This window comes from Jaculus jaculus, chromosome 14 (assembly GCF_020740685.1).
Source record: "Jaculus jaculus isolate mJacJac1 chromosome 14, mJacJac1.mat.Y.cur, whole genome shotgun sequence".
Lineage (NCBI taxonomy): Eukaryota > Metazoa > Chordata > Mammalia > Rodentia > Dipodidae > Jaculus > Jaculus jaculus.
In genome coordinates this window covers 84,620,206-84,643,245 of record NC_059115.1, presented here as the reverse complement: position 1 = coordinate 84,643,245, position 23,040 = coordinate 84,620,206, and the positions used below count along the sequence as shown (strand labels likewise).

At 37.2% G+C, this 23,040-nt stretch overlaps 1 pseudogene; it reads right to left on the bottom strand.

Moving 5' to 3' along the window:
* Nucleotides 1-930: 930 nt before the first annotated feature.
* Nucleotides 931-4,021, bottom strand: LOC101612526 (annotated as a pseudogene).
* Nucleotides 4,022-23,040: the final 19,019 nt, after the last annotated feature.

The window sequence follows — 23,040 nt, the reverse complement described above, 5'->3', positions numbered from 1 at the left end:
TTATCTGTGAAGCCTAAGGACCCATGTTCTACTCTCCAGATCCCATGTTAGCCAGACATACAATGGTGAGGCAAGCACAAGGTTGCATAATTCCACTATGTGGTACAAATGTCTGGAGTTCAACTGTAGTGACTGAGGCCATGGCATGCCAATTCTCTATCTCTCTCCTCTCTCTCTCTGTCTCTTGCTCTCTCTAAAAATGAAAATAAAATTAAATAAAAAACTTAAAATGAATTTAAAATCTTTAACAATTTCTGAAATGGCTCTAAACCTACTTACTGTCTTTTTGACTATGTATTTATGCAAAGCAAAATTCTCTTCAATAAGTGTAACATCAAAATATTAAACAACTCAATAAGATATTGAAGATGATCTATGTCCTACAATATCAAATATTCAACCAACTCAAGATTTAATTTTTCATTTTTAAAAAATATAAACATGTATATCTTATTACAAATTGATTTTGTCTTTTTAAACTTTAAACATATTTTTATTGCACAAAGGTTGTCACATAATTGGATACATCTCTACTTTGTACAATTATTCTTACTCTCCACAGAAAGGCTGCTTCTGAACTTATCTGGTGATGGCAAGCACTAAAATCCTCACTTTAACAGAATTGTAATAGAAATGTCTCATTGATTTCAGTTGAAAGAAGTACATTGGTACACCACTCTAGCACCCAGTATCAGGAATGTACAAATGTCTTTTTATTAAAAGTATAAAATTATAAGCTGAGCATGGTGGCAGTAGGCCAGTATATATTATCAACTGAAACTAGTAACTGATGGTTATAATGATTTGCTTAAACATCAGCCAGCCTTTAGTCATTTTCTTCAACTGACTTCTCTGAAGTTATTGGTGAGGAATTCTGCCTTGACCTTCCTGTCAGAGTTCATTGAGAAGAGCATAGCACTATTCTAGGACTTAGAACATGCCATCTCCCATACTACCACCCATTGCACCCTTTGTGTCCATTCCAGGTTCCTTCTCTTCCCTAGGAATTTCTGTGATTACAACTGCTGCTGTAGTTAACAGGGAGGCTACCCCAGCAGTATCCCTTAAAGCAGTTCTTACAACTTTTGTTGGTTAAATGATTCCTTTTCTACCATATTCACAAAGTTTCCAAGCATATCATCATAACCAACTTCTGAGAAGCTTTGCAGGATTTCCTCAAGTATCAAAGGTCACTCAACACTACATTCTTAGCAATGGGAATTGCAGGAATATTTTTTTATTGACATCTTTCATGATTGTAAACAATATCCCCTGCTAATTCCCTCCATCCCCCCACTTTCCCCTTTGAAACTCCACTGTCCATCATATCCTCTCCCCCTCTCAATCAGTCTCTTTTATTCTGATGTAATGATATTTTTCTCTTATTATGATGGTCTTGCATAGGAATTTTTAGTGATTTTCTAATAATGTCTTATACTGATTTTTTGATGCTCATTAATAGTCTTTAAGGAGTCCAAGGATGGAATGCACCAGAAGAGAGTGCAACCCCCTCCTACAACACTGCCTTCTTCAACAGCTGCTCTTGTAGCACTGAGGGCATCTGTAACTCTGTTTTTCTTTTCATTCATTTCCATATCACTTGTCCCATCAACCTTCAACACAGCTACTCCATCTGAAAGCTTTGCCAGTCATTCATTCTGTTTTTACTTTCCATATTCGCTAGTTGTAGTGTCTAACTCTTCTGTGATTTCTTGAATGTGTTTTCTAATTTCACTTTTTCACCTTTTCCTTTCAAAAGCATGTCATCATCTTTGGTAACAATGACCTCTCTGACTTTCCCTAAGTGAGGCTGAACCTCTTCAAAATTTAGTGTCAGTCCCTCTTCTCCAAACACTGCACCACCAATAGCAATAGCCATATCCTTAAGCTGGTTCTTTCCATTGTCACCAAAACCTGGAACTTTGACTGCTACAACCCTAAAACCAATTTTTATCTTATTTAAAACCAGTGTACTTAGAGCTTCACCATCACCATCTTCAGCAATTATGACTAAAGGTTTATGGTGAGCATTTGCAATTTCAACAGCAGGTGGAATGGACTGGACGCTAGAAATTTTCTTTTCACTCAAAGAACATAGGCATCCTGGAATTCACAGTTTTGAACTTTTGATATGTCAATAAAGTATGATGAAATATATGCCTCTATCAAATTTGATGCCTTCAATAATTTCTAATTTATCATTCAGTGTTTTTCCATCCTTCACTGTGATGATACCCTTTCCTCCAACTTTTTTCATTGGATCAGAAATGATGGTTCCAATTTATTTGTCTCCATTTCCAGAAACTCTAGCAACCTGAGCATTTTCCTCAGGAGTTTTCATGGGTTCAGACAGCTTCTTAAGTTCAGCAATTACAGTACCAACAGCCAACTTTACACCTCTCCTGATTTCCACCTGATTAGCACCTTTGCTGATATTCTTGAACCCTTTCTTGGCAGGTGAGCATGCCAGTACTGTAGCAATGGTTGTGCCATCTCCAGCCACTTCATTCATGTTATTGGCAACATCTTGAACACAGCTAGCACCAATATTTTTATATTTATGCTTTCAGTGAGATGAGTACTTAGGATATATGCCTACGAGTAGTATAGCTGGGTCATATGGCAGATCTATTTTTAACTGTCTCCACCCTGATTTCCACAATGTCTGGACCAGATTGAATTCTCACCAAAAGTGTAGAAGGATTCTTCTTTTTCCGCATCCTGGCCAGCATATATGGTCATTTGTTTTCATGATGATGCCAACCAATCTGACAGTAGTGAGATGGAATCTCAATATAGTTTTAATTTGCATTTTCCTGATGACTAGGGATGTAGAACTTTTTTTAGATGTTTATATTCCATCTGTATTTCTTCTTTTGAGAACTCTCTATTTAGTTCCATAGCCCATTTTTAATAGGGTTGTTTGATTTCTTATTATTTAATTTTTTGAGTTATTTGTATATTCTAGATATTAATCCTTTATCAGATGTATAGCTGGCAAAGATTTTCTCACATTCTGTAGGCTGCTTCTTTGCTCTATTCACAGTGTCCTTTGCTGTACAAAAACTTTGTAATTTCATGAGGTTCCAGAGGTTGATCTGTGGTTTTATTCCCTGAGCAACTTGGGTTGTATTCAGAAAGTCTTTGCCAAGACCAATATGTTGAAGGGTTTGCCCTACTTTTTCTTCTAGCAGTTTCAGAGTTTCAGTTCTGATATTAAGGTCTTTGATCCAATTGGACTTAATCTTTGTGAATGGAGAGAGATAAGGATCTATTTTCTTCCTTCTACAGATACATACCCAGTTTTCTCAGCACCATTTGCTGAAGAGACTATCTTTTCTTCAATGAGTACTTTTGGCATTTTTGCCAAATATCAGGTGGTGATAGCTACCCAGATTTATATCTGGTCCTCTGTCCTGTGCCATTGATTAACATGTCTGCTTTTGTACAGTACCATGCTGATTTTGTTACTATGGCTCTGTAATATAGGTTAAAATCAGGTATGGTGATACCACTAGCCTTATTTTTGTTGCTCAAAAATTTTTTTTAATTCGAGGTTTTTGTGCTTCCAGATAAATTTTTGGATTTTTTTTCTATTTCTGTGAAGAATGCCATTGGAAATTTGATGGGAATTGCATTAAATGTGTAGATTGCTTTAGGTAAGATTGCCATTTTCACAATATTGATTCTTCTGATCCAAGAACAAGGGATGTCTTTCCATTTCCTAATGTCTTCTGGAATTTTTTGCTTGAGTGTTTTAAAGTCAAACTGCCTTTGCAATAGCCACACCATCTTTTGTGTGTTACCTTAGGACTTTCCCAACTCTGTTCAGTAATTATTCATCTTCCTTTTGACCCCATTGTAATGGCTACAGCATCGTCTAAAAGGTCTATACCTTGAAGCATTAGGCTGTGGCTTCTGCACCAAATTTTGTGTCTTTGGCATAAGCCTGAGTGAGATGAGAAGGCAGTGTCCTGGTCACTGGTCTTATTTGGTGAAGAACTTTAAGTAGTCAAAGCATTTTTGTGGGGCATGGACAAAGGGGCATGCAGGTGGTGAGTGAGGGACAGAGTGCAGGGCACACACGGCAATGAGCCAGTTGTTTTTGACTTCAATAAATGATAAAATTATATGTATACAAATGAATTGTTTCAAAAGAGATTTCTCTTATAATGTCGGTAAATGTCTGCTACGTATACCTGTTTTATATATCTATATACCCAAAGGCATATAAAATATTCTTGGGTGAAAATGTATTCCAAATAAAAAAAATTAATAAGTTCTGATGCAGTTCACCAAAACCAAAAGGTTACATGACTTAAGGACAGAACAAGGACTAGAATACATATATGATTCTCAGTCTGATGCTCATTTTCTCTCACCCAGTATCAGATTCTCAATTTGTCACTCATTCTGTTTCATAAGTACTTACACGTCTGCTAATTTGGGATATGAGTGGAAACTTAGAGATAACAGGTATTCTGTTATTCACATAACATGAAAAATTTACTAAAATATAGATCTTTAAAGTTATTAATCTTCAGCACACTGAAGTCCAAATACAAAAGGAGGGGAACTGTCTCAAAATATAATTAGATAGATAATTTTACAGGACTCTTCACAAGAATCCAGCACTGACTATAGCTAAATACACTACCTGTCAGCATACATTACAAAAAAAATGTTGATGGTCCATGATTTTTTAAAAAAATTACAACAATATTACACAGAAATCACGAAAAAGTAACATTCTGTTACTATTTCTGTGATGCTAGTAACCATTAACCCTTTGAGTCTGCAGATTTCCCTGACTATAATTTTACCCAAGAAGACAAGAATGCTTCCTATTAGAAATCAAACAACCAAAACCCTGCCTTTCTGCGGCACTGCACAGCCTTTCACTGTCTGATCCTCAAGGGATAAAAAAACATTTTTAATTAACTATTAATTACTTGACTGCAGCCTTATTATGTGGGAAATGTGTTGTTTTCATTTTATGACAACATCTGAGGTTCTAATGGATAATAAGATCATACTTTATAAATTCATTTATATTATTTTCCTTCAATGACTAGGAGAGATTCATAGACTTGAATAAAACAGAATTTGATGTTTCTGCAAGACTGGGATGGTGAGAAAGGTGAGAGATAAGGAAATGGAGGATTCTCTGAAGCTTTTCACAGGGCAGAAAATAGATTATTTATTTTAATTTTTTTGATTACTGTAAGTAGCTATCTGATGTTGAAAAGTAAAATTCAGATGAGGTCTAAGAGAAGGATAATAAAATGTAGTTGAACTTTAAGGTGTCTGTGCTTTATTTTCTCTAGATACTTTTAAGATATTTGAATTTGTATACTAAATTAGATCAAATAAAAAATAGAAATAATTTTTCACTGGTATAAAGTGCATAACCAATAAAATCAAATTTAGCTTTAAGAAAGAATGCTTATAAAATGGGGGAGAGTTGTTTCATTATTTTTATAATTTTATGTACATTATGTTTCACATCTTAAAGCTGCCCAAGTATAGAAAAACACAGGACTTCAATAACAGTTACCAGCATGATTTGCTTTTATTACCTTTCTGTTCAAGACCCTTGTTTCCCCTTGTAGCATGTCAAATTGCCCCCAAAACCATATTATACAGCAGAGAAATGTTGTTCACACTTCACTGGCTATTGATTTACTTTATTTATTGGCACAAAATCAGCTTGAGATAAACATTTTGTCCCCCATTTCCACTATTGTAAGCAGTATACTTCATTGAAAGGTAGGTAAGCCCAAATGTGCAGGGTCAAAATTCGACATGGCTTTCTAATCAATGTGTGAAAAATTATCTAATGAATAATGGGTTGCACATTTCCACAAACAAATTAACCAGGGTGAGACTGAAACTAATGATTATATTTATCTAATGTAATTTCACATCTGTTACTAGTGGTAGTCATTTTTTTTTCTTTTTCATCCATGGTGTCCTCAAAATTACAACTTAGCTTTTCAGAAACAGTGATAGGACTTCAGTTTAACTAGTAAATAGACAATTTGGGGGATCTTTTTTCTTCAAATGCTAGCAGCTCTGAGAAATATGATGCAGTTTTATAAACATTGGGAATCTAGACACTTCTTGATTATTACTTGTGTTTCAAATTATTGCCTATAGTTTTAATTTGATATCCTATGGATAAAACTTCATTATTCAATCTTATAAGAAGCAAAATGACAAAAGAAAAATGAAACAAAAGGCAAAATGACCCCATTTTACAACTGTAAGATCATCCTTTATTTTACTTATTCTTGTAATATTTAATCTTGATTTATACATATATTTTTACAGTAGAAGTTGGTCCCAAGTTATAAAAACATTCAGTTTTAAACATTTTTTTAACTTAGGACACCCAAAGCTCTAAGACAAGCCCTAGTAATCTATTCCATTTGAAAGTATCTGGCTGAGCACAGAATAAAGAAACCTCTGAAAACCAATTTAAACCAAGCACATGTCTTTCATCCATGGTGTCCCACTCTCTGCCTTCCTGCCAGGAAGTCAGAGGTATCTCCTACTGCTGGCACCAATGGCCCAAAAGGTAGGGCCTGAAGTAAAAGGGCAATTTCACATGGTAACAATGTGAGAGGCTGTAGGGAACTGGAGGCATTTGTTGTAATACCCATCAGATATCTTGTTTGGCTTGTTACTCAGTCCAGATATATCACAGTCTACATCAGAAACACTGTATCTCAGTTCTCTATTTTTCCTGTATTGTGAACCATATCAGAGTTACCTTCAGAAATGAAATTTGTACTGAAACTCTTGAGTAAGGTGGTAGAATTTATAGGATCCATTCTGGTTTGCAGAACCTGATTTCTAATAATTCAAACCTTGGATCTTTTTATTAAAATTAAAGGATTTGGTTTCATTAAAGACCATTTGTATGTAGATTATGTCAGTACTTGTAGTATTAGAAAGTAGAGCTGAGGGCAGGAGGGACAGCTTAGCAGCTAAGTGCTTGCCTGTGAAGACTAAGGACCCCGGTTCGAGGCTCAATTCCCCAGGACCCATGTTAACCAGATGCACAAGGGGGTGCACATGTCTGGAGTTTGTTTACAATGGCTGGAGGCCCTGGCATGCCCATTCTCTCTATATATCTGTCTCTTTCTCTGTTGCTTTCAAAACAATCAATCAATCAATAAGAAAGTAGAGCTGATACTTCTCAAAAGTATATACTCATTAATTCATCTTAAAATCATGCAAATAAGCCCATTATATGTTGACATAAATGAATAACATTTTGTTTTAAATTACTGTAATTCCTCCTTACCTCCTCCTCCCAAACCCCCCACAAAAAAAACTAGCGACTATCTTAATAGAAGACAGTTGGGATCTCATAATTGAGCCTATAAGGATGTCACGTTTTTTGAAATACATAAACAAACAAAATCCAGCCCCATACAGATATGTATTTGTTAAGTAGATATTTTAAGTCATTTTGAATAAATGCATATTCAAATTTATGAAACAAAAGACATCCAAGTTTTCTAGAAGTTAGCTTCAATAGAGATCAGAATCTGTTTCATGGAAATTTTCATACTTGAAAGTACATTTAAGCCTGCTGCAGTGATGAAAAGCAAAAGTTAGAGTTGAGAAGTACAGAAGGAAGAACAAGATTCTGTCAACAATGCTTGGGCTCCAAGTAATTCCTGAACCCAGCCTGGCGTTTAGAGTTATATAACTCAGTGTTTCCTTTTTTTCCTGTTTGCCTGTGTTGAGTTTGCTGACTTGAACAAGAGGAAGAGTCTAATCAAATGCAATATTTATTTATTTATTCTGTAAGGACCAACCTATTATTTACAAAGACAATCATGGTTCAGTGCTAATACTGAGCATAAGAGTGAAGTTAGATCTTTGGAATTCCTACAGTCTTAAGTATGCCACAAGTTTAGTTTCTCAAAGCATTTATTTAACATTATAGTCATCCATTCCTGAACAAAACAAAGAAAAAGAAAGAAAGAAAGAAAGAAAGAAAGAAAGAAAGAAAGAAAGAAAGAAAGAAAGAAAGAAAGAAAGAAGAAAGAAAGAAAGAAAGAAAGGACTACATAGTAACTCCAAATCTGGAATATATCCATTTAGGGATGTGCAATGTAGCAATGAGGAATATCATGTTATTAGCAACATTTCTAAAAAGCCATGATCCAGTGGCATACACTCCCTCAGCGAAGTTAACTAAAATATGTTTCTTTGGGACTGGGGCGATGACTTAGTTGGTGTGGTGGTTTGATTCAGGTGTCCCCCATAAACTTAGGTGTTCTGAATGCTAGGTTCCCAGCTGATGGAGATTTGGGAATTAATGTCTCCTAGAGAGAGTGTATTGTTGGGAGTGAGCTTATGTGTGTTATAGTCAGATTCCCCATGCCAGTGTTTGGCATACTCCCCTGTTGCTATTGTCCACCTTATGTTGGCCAGGGGGTGATGTCCACCCTCTACTCATGCCATTGTTTTCCCCTGCCATCATGGAGCTTCCCCTTAAGCCTGTAAGCCAAAATAAACCTCTTTTACCCAAAAGCTGCTCTTGGTTGGGTGATTTCTACCAGCAATGCGAACCTGACTGCAACAGTAAAGTGGTACGGGGGAATGGAATTGCTGCTTGACACCTGACTGTGTGGCTTTGGCCTTTGGAGCTGATTTTCAAGAGAAATGTGGAAGGATTTGAAACCTTGGCCTAAGAGATGCCTTGCACAGTTTGTACAGTACAGTTTGATGGACTATTCTGGTCAGAGTTGAAAGGCCTGAATGCAGTAAGAACTATGTTCTGTGAGGTTTGGCTTATGAGAGTAAGAAAGAGCTTTGCTTGGACTGGGCAAACAATTTGTGTGAAAAGCTTGCTGTTTTGCCCATGTCCTGAGAAGATGTGCAGGATTGCTTTGTGTAGAAATGAACTGGTGTGAGCAGAGGGATATGGTACAGAAAGAAAAATCTTTGGGTGAACTGCTGCCCATTCAGAGAGATTGAAATTGAAATTGAGAGATTACAACCTGTGAAATTAGGCCAGCTGACCTAAATTGGGGCAACAGGAAGAATGTAGACTCTTTTGAAGGGGTCTGAGTGCTCAAGAAGTGTCATATTCTTCGAAGTCTGCTTTATTCCCCCCTAGATTAACAAATTAGCACCCTGCCTGCTATTGTGGAGTGTAAGAAATGCAGGAAAGAGAGGATCATTGAGCTTGCAATGCGGTCTTGTGTTTTAGAAATGGCCATGGGCAGTGTGAAGCAGGTTTGCTAGATACCTGCATGGAGACTGGATGGAGCCATGAGGATGAACCTTGGATTGCAGTGGAGACCCAGTGGAGATACTGGGACCACAAGATGGCTGCTAAGGAAAGCTGCTGGTGCTGATGAAGTTTTCCAGGACTGTGAGTAGTCTCACTGGAGGGGCAAAATTGGAATGCCAGAGACTTGTTGCTGGTTAGAATTATCAGACTTCGAGGTTTGTCACTAACTAGAGTTGTTGGACTTGAAGCTACAGAGTTTGATGTTTGCCCTGGTTGTTTCAAGTATTGTATTGGTTGAATATTTCTTTGCTATGCCCAGTGACATCTTTTGCAGTGTGAATGTTTATTCTGTGCCATTATGGGTTTTTTGAAGGTATTTTTTGATATTATGGCTTAGTTAAAAAATCTTGGATTATGGGGATTATGAACATCTTTGGGATTGATAAAAAAGACGGGGACTTTTAAAGTTAGACTGAATGCATTGCATTTTATATCATGAGTGGTTATCAATTTATGGGGGCAGGGGCAGGATGTGATGGTTTGACTTAGGTGTCCCCCATAAACTTAGGCATTCTGAATGCTAGGTTCCCAGCTGATGGAGATTTGGGAATTAACGTCTCCTGGAGAAAGTGTATTGTTGGGGGTGGGCTTTTGGGTGTAATAGGCAGTTTCCCCATGCAAGTGTTTGGCACACTCCCCTGTTGCTGTTGTCCACCTTATGTTGGCCAGGGGGTGATGTCCACCCTCTGTTCATGCCATCATTTTCCCCTGCCATTGTGAAGCTTCCCCTTGAGCCTGTAAGCCAAAATAAATCTTTTTTATTCCCATAAGCTGCTCTTGGCTGGGTGATTTCTACCAGCAATGCAAAACTGACCGAAACAGTTGGTAAAGCACTTACCACACAATACAAGGACCTGCGTTTGGATTCCTAGTACCTATTTAAATGATGGGCATTGTGATATGCCTATAACCCCAGTGCTCAGGAGGGGGAAACAGGAAAATCCCCAGGACAAGATCGCTAGCTAGACTTGCCAAATTCATGAGCTCTGGGTTAAGTGAGAGACCTTACCTCATTAAATAAGACAGAGAGCAGTAGGAGACACCTAACATTGACCTCTAGCTTATACATGCACATGCACGCATGTGCACACACAGTTAAGAATATTCATGCACACATGCTCACCACATACATACATGTACAAAGAAAGTTTATTTGCTAGTGACATAATTATGTTGTCTCCACCTAGTTAGCAATGGTTATCTCTTGCTAATTAAAAGGTCTTCATATCAGATAGATGGATAGCTAGTAATATTCTTGGTTGATTTTACAAATTGGAAAATATTAAACAAACTTTTCCAGAACACACAGGGTCCCATGGTTTGGGGACTGAAGAATGTTAAAACTCTTTGATATTTAGTAAAGAATGAAAGACACCAATAGAATGTAGGAGGCTAGCCCTCCCTCTTAAAAGCCATGTGTGGAGAATGGCATAGAAAAGGCACAGTTCAATAAAGTATGCAGTGATTTTTCAAGGTTCTATGCTACATAGTGAAGATATATTGAAGTCACAACCTGACAATATTCTTGGATGACTTATACTTATTCAACAAATAATTACTGAGGGCTTACAATGGCACCGGAGCATGAAATGTAACATGGGAAAGAATAAGATCAGCTCCTAAAGGAACTTGGAACTCAGTGCTTATACTCAGTTATGATTGTTAACATTCTTCCATAGTTTATGACATTCTTCTTGCTCAGGCCTCCAAATAGCACTCAAATGATGCCTTCTACATGGCCTGATTCTAAAGAAAATTTGAGATTGCTACATCATAATGTACTACTGAATTTTCACAAAGTAGCCTGGGTTTGGCCATGGATGAATTGATATCACTGATATATGTACTCAAACCTTACCAATAATGCTCAAATCACTCTAGAATCACACTCTAAGTACAATTACTCTTGCTAGTTCCATACAATGGAATCCTGCTTCACAATAACCCACAATAAAACACTGATTTGTGTTTCAAAAGTATATGAACTCAAACTTTTCATGCTAAGTGAAACAAGCCCAAGTTAAAATCTGTATTACCTATTTATCTGGCATTTGAAAAAAGACAAAACCTTTAGGGACCACTCAGATCAAGAGTAAAAGGTAGAGAAACAAATCTGATTATAAAAACATGATGAGACTTTTGGAAGTGACAGAAATATTCTATATTTATTTTTTATTTTGGTGGTTGCTAATATGGCTATATGTTTGCCAAAACTCAGAACCAAGCAACTATCTGGACTTCATTTAAGGCAGGTAAGTGTTAAAAGACATTCAAGCAAAACTTAAACCATGAGCATTCTTGCAGTTTGTAAGAATGGCCAAGGGATATGCTCTTTTTTTAAAAAAAAATTATTTTTATTTATTTATTTGAGAGCAACAGACAGAGAGAGAAAGAGGGAGAGAGAGAGAGAATGGGTGCACCAGAGCCTCTGGCGACTGCAAATGAACTCCAGACGCATGCACCCCCTTGTGCATATGACTAATGTGGGTCCTGGAGAATCAAGCCTCAAACGGAGGTCCATAGGCTTCACAGGCAAGCGCTTAACTGCTAAGCCATCTCTCCAGCCCAGATATGCTCTCTTTAAGACAAAGAAATAATAACCAAAGGATAAAATAGTGGTGGGAAACTGGTAACAGGTTTGGAATACACTATAGCCTCAAATACTTTTTGAATTATCAGAAAAATGTTTCACTAAAAACCTGAACCTTCATTGATTTTTTTTTTTTTTTGTTTTATCAAGGCATACTATCTGAGATGAGATATCTCCAACTGAAATTGTCTAGAAATTTAGAATAATTTTATTTTAGCTAGTGGGAATCAAGTGGTAGTTTCTGACTTTCCAAGACAAAGAGTTACATAATGCTTTCATATTTTCTAAAAATACTCAGAAAAGTAACAAAGATATCAGTAAGACAAGTAAATTATGGTTACTATTAAATTTATTTTGTTTCCTGTCATAAACAAAAAAAATCAGATTTCAAAGAATTTAGGAGAATGAAAAAAAAAACAGTCCAAAGATAGGTTGCATAAAGTCTTTACTACAATATGCGAAAGACTTGGCACTTGGAATATGGAAGAAAAGGTCTCTGCTGCTTCAATATAAAGAAAGTTTTCTAATATAGGTAATCTCTCAAGTTCAATATCTCATCTCTCCTTGCCTCTGATCTTTCCCTCAGAGACTTAGGATAGAAATAAAGTAGAGGGGACTTCCGGTTAAGATCACAGTGTAGGTACCACGCCAAAGCAGCCTAGGGGGGGAAAAGACCAAAAAAACTCAGCAAAATACACACTTTTACTAAAAAGTGAGATGTATAGGAAATTGAAACGGCAGTGGAGAAGTAGAAGAGATCCAGAGCATCCAGAGCCAGCACAGGCCGGCAAAAGCGGTACAGGCAGGTCCTCTGCCACAGTGGCGGTGGTGGCACACCAGAAAGCTGCCAGGCTCGGCTGGAGCTACAGGGAAAGCCAGGTGCAGGGAGCTTCCACTCAAAGCACTCTCCGCAACACAAGAAACATGAAGGGAGGGCGGCAGTGAACAACAGAGGAGCAGATCACAAGTTAGAACACGTGGAAGAGCAAGAGAACTAGAGGAGCATTGGATCCCTCCCCTCCCCACAGCCTGTGCCCAGATTCAGCCAACAGAGCAGTGGACCCAGAACTGGCCATGCTAACTTGAGCAGACAGTGGAACCCAAGCATGCCCAGAGTCCAGCAGCAACATCAGCGGCTCTGGCAACAGCAACAGCAGCCCCAGCAGCCAGGGATCTAGTAGCGGCAGCAGCAGTGGATCCAGCAATGGCAGCTACAGCAGCAGCAGCAGTGGTGGATCCAGCAGCAGCAGCTGCAGCAGCAGCAGCAGCAGTCCCAGCAGCGGGGGTGCCACAGTTGCCAGACTCAGTTTGCCCCACAGGAAAAGCAAGTGCCCACCTCAGGAAAACAGAACAGCAGCCCAATGACCCAGCCAACAACTTGACTGAGACCAAAATCATCCAAGATAACTGGGATTGCACCAGGGAAGGGTCTCACTTAGTCACAAGCTGACTTGAATCCCTCAACAGACCAGAAATCTTACCCTCTTTGTAGATAGAGGATCTGGTTGTTATAATAACTACTCTTCTTGGTGCTGTTTTTGATTGAATGTGTACAGTGTTTAGTTAAATTTTAGAATCTACCTGAATTTTATTCCACTCAGCCTACTTGAATACTCCCATAGCAGGGAAACTCAACTCCTAGGAACACCTTTGTAGATACTCTGAGAGTCTTAAGAGCCACATCTAACACCTTAAGCTCCTACCCTGAAGATATACATCAAATAAATTGATACAGCTAAGAATACCCAGCTAGCTAGAAAATCCAAGCATTAACTTAATCCAAGATGCAAAAATATATATATTACAACACAAGAAACACTAAAAAGCAAGACAATATAAATCCACCTAAAAGTATTAATGCATCAGAAATGACCTCCAGTGAAAACGAATTAGAGGAAATTCCTGAGAAAGATTTCAAAAGAATGATTGTAAATATGTTCAAAGAAGTCAAAGAACAAATCAAAGAAACCAAAGAGGAAATCAAAGGAATCAAACAAGATGCAGGACACCAATTTAATGAAATAAAGAAGGCAATACAAGACATAAGAAAACAGAAATAATAAAGAAAAACCAGTCAGAATTACTAGCAATAAAGAACACAGTTAATGAAATTAAAACCTCTGTAGAAAATCTCATGAATAGAATGGATGAAGGAGAGGACAGAATATCTAAGCTAGAAGACCATGTGGCAGTCCAAAAAATACAGTCCAACAAAGAGAAAGACAAAATTATAGAAAAGTATGAGTGGGAATTTCAAGATATTGAAAGCTGTTTTGGGAGAAAAAATCAAGTTACCTACAAAGGCAAGCCCATCAGGATCACAGCAGATTATTCAACACAAACTTTAAAAGCTAGAAGGGCTGGGAGTGATATATTCCAAGTTCGAAAGATAACAACTGTCAACCAAGGTTACTTTATCCTGCAAAGCTATCCATTCAAATAACAGAGAAATAAGGACATTCCATGACAAAAGCAGGTTAAAGGAGTATTTGAAGACAAAAACAGCTCTACAGAAAATACTTGAAAGAATCCTCCATGCAGAAGAAAAGGAAAAGGCACATATAAGGAACCTGGCAAAAACAAGCAATACTCAAATACTAGTTAACACAAGAGAGCAAAGGTAGAACTGGAACCACAAAAAAAAAAAAAAAAAAGGCAAACATAAATACACACCTTTCAATAATAACTCTTAATATCAATGGCCTCAATGCCCCAACCAAAAGACATAGGTTTGCAGACTGGGTTAAAAAGCAGGATCCTACAATTTGTTGTCTCCAAGAAACTCACCTTTCTACAAAGGATAGACATTATTTTAGGGTGAAAGGTTGGAAAATGGTGTGTCAAGTAAATGGGCCTAGAAAACAAGCAAGGGTTGCTATCCTATTATCTGACAAGGTAGACTTCAGTCCAACGTTGTCAAGAAAAATAAGGAAGGTCACTTTAAATTGATTAAGGGCACACTCCAACAGGAGAACATTACAATCCTAAACATATATGCACCTAACATGGGGGCTCCCAAATTCATCAAACAAACACAATTAGAACTAAGGTCACAGATAACACCAAACACAGTGGTGGTGGGTGACTTTAACACCCCACTCTCATCAATTGACAGGTCATCCCAGGAAAAAATAAAGAGAGTCATCTGGACTAAATGAGGTCATAGAAGGAATGGACCTAACAGATATATTCAGGACATTTCATCCAAATGCTGCAGAATATACATTCTTTTCAGCAGCACATGGAACATTCTCTAAAATAGACCATATATTAGGACACAAAGCAAATCTTAACAAATTCAGGAAAATTGAAATAATTCCTTGCATTCTATCTGACCACAATGGAATGAAACTACAAATCAGAGCAAGAAAGGCTATAGAGCATACACAAAATCATGGAAACTAAATAATACACTACTAAATAATGAATGGGTCAATGAAGAAATCAAGAAGGAAATCAAAAAATTTATAGAGTCAAATGGTAATGAGAACGCAACATACCAAATTCTCTGGGACACATTGAAGGCAGTTCTAAGAGGTAAATTTATAGCCTGAAGTGCTTATATTAAGAAATTAGAAAGGTCACAAGGAAATGACCTAATGCTTCACCTTAAAGCCTTGGAAAAAGAAGAACAAGGCAAACCAAATATCAGTAGACGGGAGGGAATAATAAAGATTAGGGCAGAAATTAATGAAATAGAAAAAAAAATCCAAAGAATTAATGAAACAAAGAGTTGGACTTTGAAAGGATAAACAAAATTGATAAAACCTTAGCAATTCTGACCAAAAAAGAGAGAAGTGAGAGAAATTAATAAAATCATAGATGAAAAAGGTAACTTTGCAACAGATTCCAGAGAAATTCAAACAAATATAGGGACATACTATAAAAGCATATACTCTACAAAGTATGAAAATCTGAAAGAAATGGATGATTTTCTTGATTTATATGATCTGCCTAAATTAAATCAATATGAAGTTAATCACTTAAATAGACCTATAACAAGCATGGAGATCCAAACAGTTATCAATAATCTCCCAACTAAAAAAAAGCCCAGGCCCAGATGGATTCACTGCTGAATTTTACCAGTCTTTCAAGGAAGAGCTAACACCATTGCTTCTTAAGCTTTTCCAGGAAATAGAAAAGGAAGAAATTCTACCAAACTCCTTCTATGAGGCCAGCATCACCCTAATAACAAAACCAGGCAAAGATAGAACAAAAAAAGAAAATTACAGACCAATCTCCCTCATGAATATAGATGCAGAAATTCTCAACAAAATATTGGCAAGCCGAATACCAGAATATATCAAAAAGATCATTCACCCTAACCACGTAGGCTTTCTCCCAGAGATGCTGGGATGGTTCAATATATGCAAATACATAAATATAATACATTATATAAATGGGTTGAAGGACAAAAATCACATGATCATCTCATTAGACACAGAGAAAGCATTTGACAAAATCCAACGTCCCTTCATGATAAAAGTACTACAGAGTCTAAGAATAGAAGGAACATATCTCAATATAATAAAGGCTATTTATGACAAGCCTACAGCCAACATATTACTAAATGGGGAAAAACTGGAAGCTTTTCCACTAAAATCAGGAATAAGGCAAGGGTGTCCACTGTCCCCACTTTTATTTAATATGGTTTTGGAAGTCTTAGCCATAGCAATAAGGCAAGAGACACATAAAAGGGATACAAATTGGAAAGGAAGAGATCAAGTTAATATTATTTGCAGATGACATGATTCTATACATCAAGGACCCTAAAGACTCTACTAGCAAACTGTTAGAGCTGATCAAAACCTACAGCCATGTAGCAGGATACAAAATAAATACACAGAAATCAGTAGCCTTCATATCTGCTAAGAACAAACACACAGAGGATGAAATCAGAGAATCATTCCCATTCACAACTGAATAAAAATAAATAAAGTACCTTGGAATAAACCTAACCAAGGAAGTAAAGAATCTCTACAATGAGAACTTTAAAACACTCAAGCGAGAAATTGCAGAAGACACTAGAAAGTGGAGAAACATCCCTTGTTCCTGGATGGGAAGAATCAATACTGTAAAATTGGCAATCTTATCAAAATCAATCTACACATTTAATGCAATCCCTATCAAAATTCCAAAGGCATTCTTCATGCAAATAGAAAAAAACAATCAAAAAATTCATTTGGAATCACAATAAACCTCAAATATCTAAAATAATACTGAGCAACCAAAATAAGGCTGGTGGTATCACCATACCTGATTTTAACCTATACTACAGAGCCATAGTAACAAAAACAGCATGTTACTGGCACAAAAACAGACATGTAGATCAGTGGAACTGAATAGAGGACCCAAATGTAAGTCCAGGTAGCTATATCCACCTGATATTCGATAAAAATGCCAAAAATACTCATTGAAGAAGACAGCCTCTTCAGCAAATGATGTTGGGAAAACTTCATATATATCTGTAGAATGATGAAATTAGATTCTTCCCACTCTCCATGCATAAGAATTAAGTCCAAATGGATTAAAGACCTTAACATCAGACCTGAAACTCTGAAAAATAAAACCACAGATTAATCACTGGGACCTCATGAAATTACAAAGATTTTGCACTGCAAAGGACACAGTGAAAAAAGCAAAGAGGCATCCTACAGAATGGGAAAAAATCTTCGCCAGCTAGATATTTGATATAGGATTAATATCTAGGATATACAAATACTCAAAAAGTTAAATAATAAGGAAGCAAACAAGCCAATGAAAAAATGGGCTATGGAGCTAAATAGAGAGTTCTCAAGGAAGAAATATGAATGGCATATAAGCATCTAAAAAAAATGTTCTACATCACTAGTTATCAGGGAAATGCAAATTAAAACTACATTGAGATTCCATCTCACTCCTGTCAGATTGGCCACCATCATGAAAACAAATGATCATAAATGTTGGCGGGGATGTGGAACAAGAGGAACCCTTCTACACTGCTGGTGGGAATGCCATCTAGTTCAGCCATTGTGGAAATCAGTGTGGAGGTTCCTAAAACAGCTAAAGATCGATCTACCTTATGACCCAGCTATAGCACTCCTAGGCATATATCCTAAGGACTCATCTCATTTCCTTAGAAGTACGTGCTCAACCATGTTTATTGCTGCTCAATTTATAATAGCTGGGAAATGGAACCAGCCTAGATGTCCCTCAACTGATGAGTGGATAATGAAGATGTGGCACATTTATACAATGGAGTTCTACTCAGTGGTAAAGAAAAATGAAGTTATGAAATTTGCAGAAAAATGGATGGATCTGGAAAGGATTTTACTAAGTGAGGTAACCCAGGCCCAGAAAGCCAAGTGTCACATGTTCTCCCTCATATGTGGATCCTAGCTACAGATGATTAGGCTTCTGCGTGAGAAGGAAAATACTTAGTAGCAGAGGCCAGGAAGTTAAAAAGGAGATATAAATGGAAGAGAAAGGAAGGGAGGAGGGTACTTAATAGGTTGGTATTGTATTATGTAAGTACAATGATTGAGATGGGGACGGGATATGATGGAGAATGGAATTTCAAAGGGGAAAGTGCAAAGGGGAGGGTATTACCATTGGATATTTTTTATAATCATCAAAAATGTTAATAAAAATTGTGAAAAGATAAAAAATTTAATTTAATTTAAAAAAGAAAAAGAATATGAAAATAAATAAAGAAAGAAAGAAATAAAGTAGAAAATAATTTCTCTTCAGCTTCTTACTTTTTATTCATAAATCTTAAAGTGTGAACCTTTAGAAGTCATCCTTAGAAGTAAATTGGTAGCTTCCTGAATTGCTGTTGAGACTATAAATTGTTAAACTTTTCTGAAGGAAAATTGGCATTATCAAAAAATTAAAACTGGGGCTTGAGGGATGGCTCAGTGGTTAAAGGCACTTATTTCAAAGCCTTACAGCCTGGGTTCAATTCCCTAGTACCACATTTGGTGTTTAAATTAGATGTTCTCCATAAACTCATATGTTCTGAACAGTAGCTGATGGCAATCTGGGAATTGGAGCTTTGCTGACGGAGGTGTGTTCCTGAGGACAGGCTTGTGGGAGTCATATCCAGTTTCTCCTTGCTAGTGTTGTTGGTACACTCTCCTGCTGCTGCTGTCCACCTGGTACTCACAGAGGTTGATGTCCAGCCTTTGCTCATGCCACATCTTCCCCTGCCATCATGGAGTTTTCTGTCAAGTCTGTAAGCCAAAATAAACCCTTTTCTCCAATGAGCTGCTTTTGGTTGGGTCCTTTAGGCCTACCATGCAAAGGTAGCTGCAGTATAACATAAAGCAAGGTGCACAAAGTGGCACATGCATCTAGAGTTCACTTACAGTGGTAAGAGGTCCTCGTGTGCCCATATACCCCACCCTTTCTCAAACAAATAAATATTTTATAAAATTGCTGTGAGTTCGAGGCCACCCTGAGACTACATAGTGAATTCCAGGTCAGCCTGAGCTGGAGTGAGACCCTACCTCGAAAAACAAACAAACAAACAAAATTAAAACAAAATTAAAAATGCAAAACTCTTTGCTCTAGCAATTCTACTTCCAGGAATTATTTAATAGATATACTCACATAAGATGATTTAAGATTATTCACTACAGAATATTTATAATGGGAAATAACCAAAGATGCTGAAGTTCCCATTAACAGAAGACTTAAATAGTTACTAAATATATATATGTATGTATGTATGTGTGTGTATATATAGGTATGTGCCAGCATGCCAAAGCTTTCTATATTAGCACTTAAAGAGCATTCTCATTTCATTCTACAGATATATATATATATATATATATATATATATATATATATATATATATATATATATATATTGGCATGCTGGCACATACCTATAATCCCAGCTATTTGGGAAGCTGAAGAAAGAGGATCACAAGTTTAAGGCCAGCATTAAGGGACCCTATCTTAACAATAAATGTATTTTAACAGGGGACTGGGACTGAGGACATCTCAGTGGTACAGTACTTGCTTAGCATGCACAATGCTCTAGGTTCACTCTTCAACACCACAAAAAGAAAATTCTCTAATATGCATTTTGTAAAAAAAAAATTAATGCATAGAATCATGAAACAGAATGAAACATTTGCATACAAAAATGAGAGAAAGAACATGCAATCACATTTGGTTATATTATATTATTAAAACCTGTAGAATGCACAGGAAAGTAACAGCAATAGGTTATTGCCTATTAAGTAATAGTATTATGTTATTACCTGTTAATAATAATAATTTGGGGGGTAGGGAGGGGCTGGAGAGATTGCTTAGTGGTGAAGGTGCTTGCCTGTGAAGCCCAAGGACCCAGGTTCCATGTAAACCAGATTCACAAGGTGGCACATACATTTGGACTTCATTTACAGTGGCTGGAGGTCTTGGTGCACCCATTCTCTCCCTCTTTCTCTCTCTCTCTTTCACTGTCTCTCTCTCAAATAAAATAAAATAAAGAATAATAATTCTCACATATGAGGACAAGAAGAAGACTTACATGTCTTAATTCTGAACAATTTGAGTCTATTTCTTTTTTTAAAAAAAGAATTACCTGAGATGACAGAATTAATTCCAGGCCAGCTTGGACCAGAGTAAGACCCTACCTCAAAAAACAAAAGAAAACAAAACAACATAATTACACTCAAAAAATTTAGGCTCTCCAACTTGGCTCTTCATTTTTCTCTCTTGGATGAGGCATCAAATCCACACTAGAATTAGCCTTAGTCTGTTTTCTTCTTCAATAACAAAAAGCCTGAGAGCAGGTAATTTGGTAAAAAAAAAAAAAAAAAGAGAGAGAGAGAGAGAAAGAGAGAGAGAGAGACTTATATTAGCTCATGATTCTGAAGGCTGGAAAGTCAAAGAACATGGTACCATCAAGCTTTTGATGAGGTCCTTCTGGCCATATCACAACATGGCAAATGGTGTCACAGGTCAAGAGAGAATGAGCAAGCCTGAAAGAGATTTCTCTTATAACAAAGCCATTTTCTTAATAACCCACTAACCTTCTAATTTATTAATGCATGAATGCATTAATTTATGACAGCAAAGCCCTCATGACCCAATCACCTCCCAAAGGTAACACCTTCTCAAATACAGTTAGCATGACTTTTGGGATTAAATTTCCAATACATGAAATTTTAGGAACACATTAAAAGCACAGCTTTAAATCAAAATAATGATGATTATCTTTGTCAAGTTCTCTGCTTTCCCCGTGTTACTATGTAGCCTGTCTGTTCTTTACCATTGTCTACCAAAAGATTTCAAATCTTTCTCATGACATAAAGAATTTTTTTTTATAAAAGTGGTAAATATAAAAAATCTAGCCAGGCATGGTGGTGCATGCCTTTAATCCCAGGACTTGGGAAGCAGAGATAGGAGGATTGCCATGAGGTCAAGGCCACCCTAAGACTACATAGTGAATTCCAGGTCAGCCTGAGCTAGAGTGAGTCCTTACCTTGAAAAACAAGCAAAAAAAAAAATCTCTAAAAAGTCAATAAGAACAAATGGAAGTAGCCAATAATTTGAAGTTATCAGGAAAAGCAAGAATATATAGTCTTCCCAAGCAGATTTTTCAACTGATGCTATTCAAAGTGAATTTCCACTTATAACATTACTTCCCTTTTTAATTGACTATGAAAGTTAGCTGTTTACATAATACTCTTCCCCATTATCTATGTGTTCTTTAAAGATAGATTTTTTTAATGAACCTATTCAGTTCCAGAAAAACAATTTTTCCTCGTATTATGAAGTTCTTGTGTATATAGTACTAGGCATTGCAAGGTCATGGATATCCAAGCCATTTTATGTCTGAAAGATTGCATTGTAAGGAGTCCTACACTTCCTTTGGCTTTTATATTCTTTCTGCCACCTCTTCTCTGAGCCTTTGAAAGTGTGAGAGAGATGTCTCCATGCTGAACACTCCTCTGTCACTTCTTCCCAACACTATGTGGTACTTTTTTTTTGTTTGTTTTTTTACTAGTCCAGGCTGACCTGGAATTCACTATGTAGTCTCAGAGTGGCCTCCAACTCACAGCAATCCTCCTTCCTCTGCCTCCCAAGTGCTGGGATTAAAGGTGTGTGCCACTACACCTGGCTCCTATGGTACCTTTTGAGTTATCCCAGTGGTACCACCAACTCAAAAGAAGCACTTCTATAACCAAAAGTGAGTGTAACATTAATATATGTGTATGAACATTAAGAAAAGAGCTTACAGGGCAATTTGGTGAGCATAATATATGTGTTTAGCTAAAAAGCAGCAGGTGTTGCTTCCCTAGGGTTCATGACTTCCCCTACCATAGGTTTTGAAAAAATATATGAGAAAGAGAGCAAGAGAACAAGGGACAGAGAGAGAGAATTGGTGTACTAGGGCCTCCAGCCCCTGCAACCAAACTCCAGACACACCATCTTGTGCACATGTGTGACCTTGTTCACTTGCATCAGCTTGTGCGTCTGGCTTACATGGGATCTGGAGAGTCAATCATGGGTTCTTAGCTTCACAGGCAAGCACCCTAACCAGTAAGCCGTCTTTCTAGCCTCACCATAGGCTTGTGACTAGGTTTTCAGTACCAGGCATGTATTCCCTCTTGTGGAGTGTACCTCCAGTCCAGTTAGAAAGCAATTTGCTTTCCCCATAATAGACATGCCCCTGTTGTACCTATTGGTTCATTTGGCTTGGCTGGCCAGACTTAAGGCTTGCAATGTCCACTGCTGCTTATCACCATTGATGACTTCTCTTTCCCATAGGCCTGCATGCAGTGTAGCTTATTCCAGCTTTCTGTCAGCTGGTCCACAAGGAGGAGGTTTTCAGTTCAGCTCCAGCTTGATTTCCCAGTGACCTTGCAGCCCAAGCATGTAGTCAGCAATAGGGTCTTACCATCTATTTCTTGTGGGAAACAAGAGCCTTGGCAATGGTCTGTAAGGTTTAGGGGACATTGGGGATCTTTTGGCTAATAACTCACTATAAGGTATCCCATCCCTGGCATTGAAATTGTTCTAGTAACAATCAATGGCTTCTGGGTACGCCATTATCCAAAAAAGCAGATTTCCATATAGCTTACTCATAACATCTTAAATTTTGATTATGGCTAAGTAAAATTCTACTGTTGCATTC